Raw genomic sequence first — 9,788 nt, 5'->3', positions numbered from 1 at the left:
TCTCTTCTTGGGATAGCATTGGACTTATAAATCAGCCTAGGTGAGCATAGCGAGCCACCCTGTCCGCCCTCACGCCGTTCCTGTCCCTTGCTACAGGTGTCTGTGAGTGTTCAGTAGCAAGTTCAAGTATCCTTTACCTAGGACTTGCACATCTCTGGTTAAGTTCATTCCTAGATATTTAACCTTATTTTTGATTTTGTGAATGAGGGATTTTATCATATCCTCTAATGGATGGTTGTTTAGGAAAGTCACTGATTTAAAGCCTGCTAACTTATCTTAAGAGTTTTCAGATATCAGGGCAGTCGATTTCATGTGCAGGATACTGTTCCTTTTACCTTCATTCGTTCTGTTTTGATGTCTCTGTTTTTCTAATGGCCACCCCATTATATTGGCTGGGAATTCCAGGACTATTTTAAATGTGCAGTTCTGTGTGACATCATAGTGGAGAGGGGAGAACTATTTGTTTCTCTTTCACTGAGTGTCACGTATATTTACGTGCTGAATGCATGTGTGTGTGACTCTCATCAAGAATGGGTGTTGAACTTTCTCAAATGCCTTCAGGTCATGACTTTTCTCCTTATATCTGTTAATAAGATAAATTACTAGAATTCCCAGTATTGAACTATCTTTGCATTCCTGGAATAAAACCAGTTGGCCATAATGTGTTACTTTTTTTTTTGTTTTGTTTTTTGTGGTGCTGGGGATGGAACCCCAGGGCCTTGCCCCTGCTGTCTCTACCACTGAGCCGCACCCTAGCTCTGAGTTATTCTTTTCTTGTGCTTCTGGGTTTTGTTTATTTTACTTAGAATTTTTGAACCAGTTGTTACAGGTGTGACTTGTTGGTCTCTTTGTGAGGTCTTTCTTAGGCTTCAATGCCAATATTATACTTGCTTCCTAAAAATAATTTTAAAGTTTTCTTTCTTTGCTAATGAAACAATTTAAATACCTTAGAATAATCTCTGTTTAAAAGTTTCATAAAATGTCCTGTGAAACTGTCTGGTGTTTATCTGTTATTACCATTTGTGTTACTGGGGGTTGAACCAGGGTCACCCCGCCCCTGAACCAACTGCATTCCCAGCCCTGGTCTCACCAAGCTGTCTGGGCCGGCCTTGAACCTGCCATCCTCCTGCCTCTGTCTCTCCAAGTTAGGGAGATGTCACTTGTCTTCTTGTTTTTGCTTTTTGTTGAGTGGATCTTTGACAATCTTCATTTTCCTATGGCCTCAACATTGGAAGTGTCACTTAGAGACCAGCCGCAGAACCACCCCCCGCCACCGCAAGCCTTTATTTTGTTTGTTTACTTTTATGAGGTGCTGAGGTTCGAACCCAGTGCCTCACACACGGGAGGCAAGTGCTCTCCCGCTGAGCCACAGCCCCAGCCCTCATCTAGATCGTTAATTATCTATATAGAGGAGAAAAAAACAGACCTTAACAATCCTTTTAATTTTCTCTTCCGTCTTCTCTTACTTAGTGCCCTGTACCGTCTCCGTGCTCTCTGGATGTGCTTGTGGGGGACCCTTGTGCTGAAGGACTAACATTTTCCCTCCCGTGATTGGAAGAGGCTCTGTCAGTTACCTTTGTAGTTGTTGTCTACACTAAAGCCTTTTAATAGAGCCTTTCATTTGTAGAAAACCTTTTAAATTGAATGCCTAATTGCCCCTTTCCCCTTCTTTTAGTGACATTTAAGCCCATATGGTTAGTCATTGCTCCGTGGAAACTTCCAGGCTCTGATGTGGAATTGCTGTTCTCTTTGTGTTTTAACTGTTCTAAAATATTGATTTTGTTTCTTCTTTGACCAAAGAATTAGAGATGTGCCTTTAAAAAATGTCCAAGTGAATGGACCCTTTAAAATCATTTTGTTATTGGCTTCTAACCTAACTGCACTGTGATCTCAGACTATTATTTGTACTTTTATTTTGCTTTTAAAAAATGATGGAGGTGTCTTTGCAGCCTGTGGATGGTCCGTGTTTGCAGATGGTCACTGGGTGTTCTTTGACCTTGAGATCCGTAGCTTGTGTTCCCTTGTGTTCTATTCAAGGGCAGAGGTGAACCGAGTCTCCATGTCTGTAAGGACTTGTTGCTGGGGGATTGGGCACAGGGATGCTCACGTCTCTGCGTCTTTAATGACAATTGTACCATCAGCACCGTTAAGAGCTCCTCTTTGTCTAATTCAAGGCTTCCTTCCTTGGATTCTGACTGATGGAAGACTGCAGTCCCATCTCCCATTTTGTTTGTATTTGCCTGATGTTTTTACACCCTTCCTCTCCCCTCTCCTGTTTAATCTTTCTCACATTGTTTTGCTTGTTTTTTTTTTTTTTTTTTGTTTTACACTGGGAACAGAACCCAGGGGAGCTTTACCACTGAGCCACTTGCCAGCCCTTTTTATTTTTCACTTTCAGACAGAGTCTCACTAAGTTGCTTAGGTCCTCACTAAGATGCTGAGGCTGGCCTAGAACTTTTGATCCTCCTGCCTCAGCCTCCTGAGTCACAGGGATCACAGGCGTGGACCACTGTGCTTAGCTTACTATATTTCTTCTTTGGAGGATTCCAACTATGTATGTGTTGGCTCATCTTTGTCTGTCTCCTTTCTGATCTTTCTAGTGCTTTCTTACTTCTGTCTCTTTTTCTTGTTTCTAGAACTGTGCCCCCTCACTGTATTCTCCACAGGGGCTGTTCCTTCGTGTTCCCTCCGACGTTGTCTTAATTGCTGTGACTTTCCCCTTTCTACCTCTCTCTCATGTTCAACCCCCTCTTGCTCATCACCTCCGTGTTTTCTGAGTTCCTGGATTGTGGCTCCCTTACCTTCCGTCATGGAGGTGACTGTCGTTTCGGTTTTTCTCCTTTAAACTTCATGCCAACATGATTTGGATTCACTTTGTGTGAACATTTTCTCATCCAGGTGGTAGATTTTTCTGCATATTTTATTATAACGTCTTACATTTGGGTTTTTACACTCATTGTTTCCATCCTGTCCTAGAAGGGTTGAGTTCCCTGGGTCTATTCTTTGCTGGCTGCTCCCGTGGGTGGGAAGACTCAGAGCCGTTTCCTGGGCTTCATACCAGCAAGTCTCTCCTCTGACACAAGGACAGAGGGCTTCCTGCCAACATGTCTTCTCTAAAGCTCCTCGTCACTCCTGCTCTGTTTCTGTGAACCCAGCCAGCTCTGGGGGACCTTCTCCCCCTATCCCCAGGTCCCCAAACTCGTTTTCTAAACAAGGACTCCAGCTCTCACCTGGGGCAAGACGAGTGTAGTTTTGCTGACTCCCGCTGAGATCTGTCACCACCGAGCCTGCTCCCGCCTGGGCTCTGCCTTCTCTCAGCAGCTTCTAGAAAACGTCACTCAGGCTCTGAAGCCTGTGGATTCCATTTCTCTCCTGCTCTTGCTAAAACTGGAACTTCTGGTTTTGTTTGTTCCCTCGTTCTTCTTGGTGCTTTAAGGGAATTTCCAGAAGAAGGGAAAATGTCGCAGAGGCAGCCGTTTCCCCACCCCCATCATCTCACTGAGTCCTCTTCGGCAACTCTGGGACATGAGCAGAGCCACTGTTTGTTGTCCCCATTTCCTTTTTTTTAAACTGGGAATTGAACTCAGGGACACTCAACCACTGAGACACATTCCAGCCCTATTTTGTATTTTATTTAGAGATGGAGACTCACTGAGTTGCTAAGCACCTTGCTTTTGCTGAGGCTGGCTTTGAACTCGTGATCCTCCTGTCTCAGCCTCCCGAGCTGCTGGGATTACAGGTGTGCACCACTGAGGCCGGTTGTTGCCCCATTTTCTATATGAGCAAACAGAGGGGCTGTGGCTCTCCAGGTCTGTCTGGGTAGGGGATCCACAGGGGTCTCTTTTCTTCTTGACCTCCACAGGGGCCTGGCTCCCAGGCGGAACAGCAGGGAGCTGAGGGGGTTGAGGGCTGCCTGAATCACTTTTTCCAGTGCAAGGTGCCCAGGCAGCGGGTAGGGGCCATGGCTGCCTATGCACTGGTCCTGGGGAAGCCAAAGGAGGCAAGGCCAGCTGGAGCCCTCTCCTCTAGTGCCCACCCCCTCTGGCCTCTAGCCTGGAAGAGGGTGGCCACTCCCCAGAATCATCTCCCAGCCCCAGATGGCACCTGTGTGGAATCATCCTGAGAAAGCTGAACAAAGGGCCGTCCGTCCAGCCCCTGTGCGTCTGCAGCTGCCCCGGCCTCTGGGCTTTCTGCCCAACACATTCCCTTCGTAATCCCAGCTCTCCTGGGGAGAGGACACTGCAGGGCAGCTTCGTGGTGGCTGACGTCCTTCGGATCTCTCAGTACACAGACGGGCCCCATCCACAGAGGCTGCTGGCAGCAGGACCTGGACACAGGAAGGGCCAGTCTCCCATCTCGCTGTCTCTGGTCTTCCCTTTCTCCTTTGAAATTCCCAATGAGAGGCTGCTGAACACACGGGTGTGTCCCTGTCATTAAGTGCTTGTTATGGTTGGGAGGTGAGGTGTCCCCTAGAAGCTCACGTGCGAGACATGCAAGAAGGTTCAGAGGAGAAATGGTGGGGCTGCGAGAGCCTTAACCCAACCAGGGAGTTAATCCCCTCCTGGGGATTAACTGGGTGGTGAGGGCAGTGGGGTGTGGCTGGGAGGTGGGGATTAGGGCGCAGCTTTGGGGCACATATTTGTATCTGGCAAGTGGTCGCCCTGCCTCCTGGCCACCGCGATGTGAGCTGCTTTCCTCGGTCACTCTCTCCTGCCATGATGTTGAGCCTCACCTTGAGCCCCGAGGAATGGAGCCGGCCTTCTGTGGACTGAGACCTCTGAAACCCTGAGCCCTCAAAGAAGCTTCTCCTCCTCTACAGTTATTCTGGTTGGATCCTCCAGTCACAGGAGTGACAAAGCTGACAACACAGTGCTTGTGGCCTGTCCTAGACATGTCCCCTCTGTGGGAGGGGAGCCCTGGATTACCCTGCCCAGATCGGAAACCTGGGGTAGAAAACAGTCTGCTGTGTACGTAAGCGATACAGAGAACACCCCAACAGAAAGGACCACGGCGTGTGATCAGCTTGACGTGACTGTGACCATCTTGAGTCCTAACCACCGTCACTGCCCCAGGTCGGTTTTCCCTGAATAGTTTCCCGGCACAAAACCATCAGAGTGGTATGTGGACACCTGTCATCCACCCTGGTGCCAGGAATGCGCCCGGCTGATGTTAGCTTCAGATGACCAGCTCCATTCTGTTTGAATGAAGTCACTTTCATCTTAACTAATACACAGCCCTCCCTTTGACCCAGAAGGTGCAGATCCACCTGTTCTCACTGCCGCCCAGTGGGTAACTCTCCCAAGAGATGGCACTCTGCATTTTGAAATCTGCCTGCCTCTTTCTTGGGTCCTGGGGCACCCTGGGGGCTTTTCTCCTACAGAGAACTGTGGGTTGCTCCACAGCACACGGGTCCTTGGCACAGCTAGATTTCAGGGCAATCATCAGACGCGTGTAGTTGGCCTATTCATGTTTTAAAATCATTTGAGATGTGGTTTCTTGCTTCCCTTGAGCCTGGAGTCTCGCCATGCTGGGCCTGTATATCTGTGTGCATACAGTTGGCTGGAACTCGGTGAAGGCCGCTTCCTTTTGTAAGGAACAGCATGTTCCGGTTTTCCAGTCCTCACCCCTCCCTATCGCTTCCCCATATGACTGGCTTGCTTCATGCTTGGAAATACTTGCTGGGAGCACTGATATTAGCTTGAGATAAACCAGACACATTCCAGCTTGGAGGAAGTCTCTTTTGTTCTACCCCCTGTCCGTATCCTTGGTGGATGCATTGAATTTGCCACCCTCTTTAAAAGCACAAAGCAACAGAGACTTTGCGGGTTTGGTCCCTGTTTCCTCTCCACCCAGTTGCGCTCCAGCAGGAGGAAGCCGCAGCAGGGATTCCGGCTCTTGTTTCAGAGGTCACCGCACTTCCAGCTGCAGCCGCCACGGGAAGGCCCCTCTCAGATGTCCCGTGCAGGAGCTTGACTGACAGCTGGACCCTGGGGTGGGCAGAGGCCCCGCTTTTCCGGGTTTGCTCCCAGCTCTCGCCCAGGGGTGCAGGGACGGGAAGCCGGTCACTCTGCCCGCTCCTGGGCTGGAGCCACGCCCCCTCCCGCTCCTGGGCTGGAGCCACGCCCCCATCCTCTCCCGCCTCCTTTCCCTACCTCCTTTCTTTCCATTTTTTCCCATCTCTTTCTCTCAGCTTCCTCTGGCTCCCTCCTCATTTCCCTCCTAGAAATGTCACATCTCATCCTGTCTTGGTGACTCAGAAGACCAGGGTAACATCCCTCCCCATAACAGATTTGCCAGAACCAAAAGGGCAGAGGGGCTTCCAGAGAGGTGTTCGCAGTCCATGCCCTGGCTGATCAGAGGAAGTACTCTGTGACCTTGCGTAAGTTACTGACCCTCTCTGGACCTCGGTTTCCCCATCTGCAGTTTGGGAATAATGATAGTACCCATTTTATAGGATCCCTGTGGGGAGTAAATGCGATTTTCTGGAAAAGAGTTTCAAATGACCTTAATTACTGTTTTAGTCAGTTTTTGTGTCATTGTGAGCAAAACACCTGACAAGGACAATTTAGAGAAGGAAACATGTATTTATTTGGGGTTCATGGTTTCAGAGTCTCAGTCCATAGACGGACAACACTCGGCCCCGCAGGGAAAAGCTGTCCCTTATGGCATTGAGGAAGCAGAGGGGAAGGGCCCCAGGGACCCACCTCCTCCAGTCACATCCCACCTGCTGACAGTCACCATCCAGAGGGGTCATTCAAACTTGGATGGACCAGTCAGGTCACGAGACAAATAATGGAGGCATTTCACCTCCACACTCCTTTAACAGGGGCCCGGGGACACCTCCTATCCAAACCCTAACAATCACCTCCTCAAGTGAGAGCTACAGTTACCACACACTGAAGACTGCCCCCTCTGACGGGGCGGGTGTCAGCTCTGAAGAAGATGACACACCCGATGTCCTCCTTTCTCCATACCATGTGTTCCTAGTCGTTAGGATGCAGACACACAGGCCCAGGAGACAGAAAGCCGGGGTGTAGGGCGCCCAGGGGGCCCTTCCGGGCACACTCCATGTTCTGACAGCGGGGTCCTGACCCTGTCCTCCTGACCCTGTGGCAGCCACGTAAGTCATCGGACGGAGGCTGGGTGGAAAGGGACACTTGCGCAGATGTCTTATTTCTGGGGACAGCAGACATCTGGACACACTGGACTCGTCCAGCAGAAGGTCCTGCTGCTTGGCACAGCAGAGTTTCCTGGGAGGTGGACGAGCCTGTGGCTTCCACTTCCCAGATGAAGCCTTGGATGCCAAGGTCAGCCTTGTGGGCAACCCCTGAGATCACCAGCCACGTGCCCATGGCACAGATGCGGAGGTCAGGGCTCAGAGAGGTGAAGTGACTTGCCCAGGATTGTGTGTGATGTGAGGGACTCTGGGGTGGGAACTTGACGCTCAGGTCCTGTACTCCAGTTCTTCTGTGGAGGGCCAGCAGGTGACCTTTGGGGCAGCCCTCACTCCTCTTTGCCCTTGAGGCCACATCAGCCCAGGCCTCGGCAGGGTCCTCCCAGTCCTCGGGGGGAGTTTGAACTCTGGCTGCTTTTCAGGGCCGCCTGTCCTCGCCAGAAGGCACAGCCAGATCTGAGTTTCCCTGCTCTGAGTTCTTACCAGGGCGAGTCCTGCACAAGGTGCTTTTGGATGCTCGATTAGCTCAGTCCTCCCTACGGCCATCACAGAGGTCGTCTTAGGAATGGAAGAGAGAGTCTGACTCACGATGAGCCAACCTTAGATCATCTCATGGAACAAGTCTGGGTGGGGCTTCCAGGGGTGGCGGTTCTGCAGCTCCGGTTTGGAACTTTGCAACATCCCTGGCCTTCCACGCCCCGCCCCCATCTTGTCCTTTCACAATGATCCCCAAAGTCCAGAGGAGGCAAATAGAAACATTTTCCAGAAACTTACACATATTTCCGGAAGGTGTCCACCTCTGGACCAATCCCTGGCACACAGGGTACCCCTGGACTGGCGCAGCCCAACTGTGGTCCACTCTCTGGGGACAGCCAGGAGGCCTTCCTAATGCCCGCTCTGAACCAGTCGGGTTCTGTGGGTGAGGGGCAGGAGGCTCCAGCACAGCCTTCTCTCTCTGGTGTGAGCAGCTCGGGTTGCTTCCCAGGGAGTTTGCCCCAAGTGGAGGTGGGAAGAGGGTATCCAGGGAGACTGATGGTGGGGACTGACTGAGCCGGGGTGGCCGTCGAAGAGCTGACCTTCTTCAGTCACCCACAGTGTGCCCGGCCCTGTGCTGGGTGAATCATTCTCTCTCATTTAACACCCCCTCAGCCCTGTGCGGAAGGCACTGTTCTTCCTACTGAGACAGGACCCTGGCCATGTTTACCCACACCTGGCTCTTGGACAGGTGTGTCACCTGGATCAGGTCACTGCTCCACCTTGACCCCATGAGGTTCTCTTCCCCATCAAATCAGCCAGGAGCTCCAGCTGAGAGATGGAGCAGACTGCCCAGGTCCCCTGGCCGGGCGCTGGCTGAGTCGCCGTGAAGCCCACTGAGGGAGGCCGCAGGTTTGGAAGACCCTCCCGGTCCCAGGCAGCCTTCTTGGAGTTGTTGGCTTTCTCCTCAGACAAGTGGAAACTCCTTCTGTTCTGGGTCTGCTGAGGCCACGTGAAGCTCACCTGTCTCCCTGACGGCCGAAATCAAGACGTCTAGTAAACGAATCGCCAGCAGGATAGTGGGACACACAGGTGTCACCCCAACCCTGGTCCAACGGGTTAAAGCAGCAGAGTGATGGTGACTGCTTTAGGGCCACGGTCATGAGCAGAGACGACGTGGGGGGGCATGACAAAAAGAGTGAGGCGTGCATCTCCCTGAGGAGAGCTTCTGGGCGAGGGAACAGCAGGTGCCAAGGCAGCTGGCACCTCTGGGAGGGACAGGGAGATCAGTGTGACTGCTGCAGAGTGGGAAGGGAGAGCAGGGCTGGAGCGGGGGAGGAGCAGGTGGGCTGGGAGGATCTGGGGGTCCTTGGGGGGCCTTGTAAAGATTGTGGCCTTGCCTGGTGAGGAGTGCCATTGTGAGCAGGAATGGGGACTGTGGTGACCAAGTTTCTGGTGAGATCTTCTGACTTCTGTGGGGAGCCTGGACTGTAGGGAGATGAGGGTGACGCTGGAGACCAAACTTGCCCAAACCTTGCCTGAGCCAGCAGGGAGGCACAGGACCCAGCCAGACCACCTTGGCCCATCTTTTCACGGAACTTACCTGCACCGAGCCCTGGGCAGTTGGTACTTCCTTTTTAGTGACAAGGTGGTCAGTTCCTCACAACCCTCTGCGGAAAGTACGTCTCTACCTGGCAGCTGGACTGCCCTAAGCTACCTGCTCCAGGCTCCCCGGGGTGGAAATGGGAAGGGGGACAGCGGGAGCTTCTGGGGAGCCAACCTGCAGCCAGGCCCAGGTTTGCTCCCTGCAAACGGGAAGCCCAGGTCCTCTCGGCACCCGGGGAGGTCCCTTGCAGAGACACAGGCCCGGGGGCTGGCACCCTGGGCACCAGCGGCCGCGGCATCCTGAGGCCCTAAAAGCTCGGGAACAGGTCGGTGCTCTGCACGGACTGCCCCGCGGACTGCCCCGCACGGCGGCGACGACCTGCTGGGCGGCTCTCCTCCTCTCGGGCTGGAGTTCCCGACGACAATACACCGAGGAGCAGGAGCGCTGGAGTCCAGCCTCGCAGCCCAGCCGGACGGGGGGAAACTCAGCGCCTGGGACCGGGAGCGAGGCTCGGGAGCCGGACGGGCTTCAGCC

The sequence above is a fragment of the Marmota marmota genome, unplaced genomic scaffold, assembly GCF_001458135.2.
Source record: "Marmota marmota marmota unplaced genomic scaffold, marMar, whole genome shotgun sequence".
Lineage (NCBI taxonomy): Eukaryota > Metazoa > Chordata > Mammalia > Rodentia > Sciuridae > Marmota > Marmota marmota.
This window is presented reverse-complemented; position numbering follows the sequence as displayed.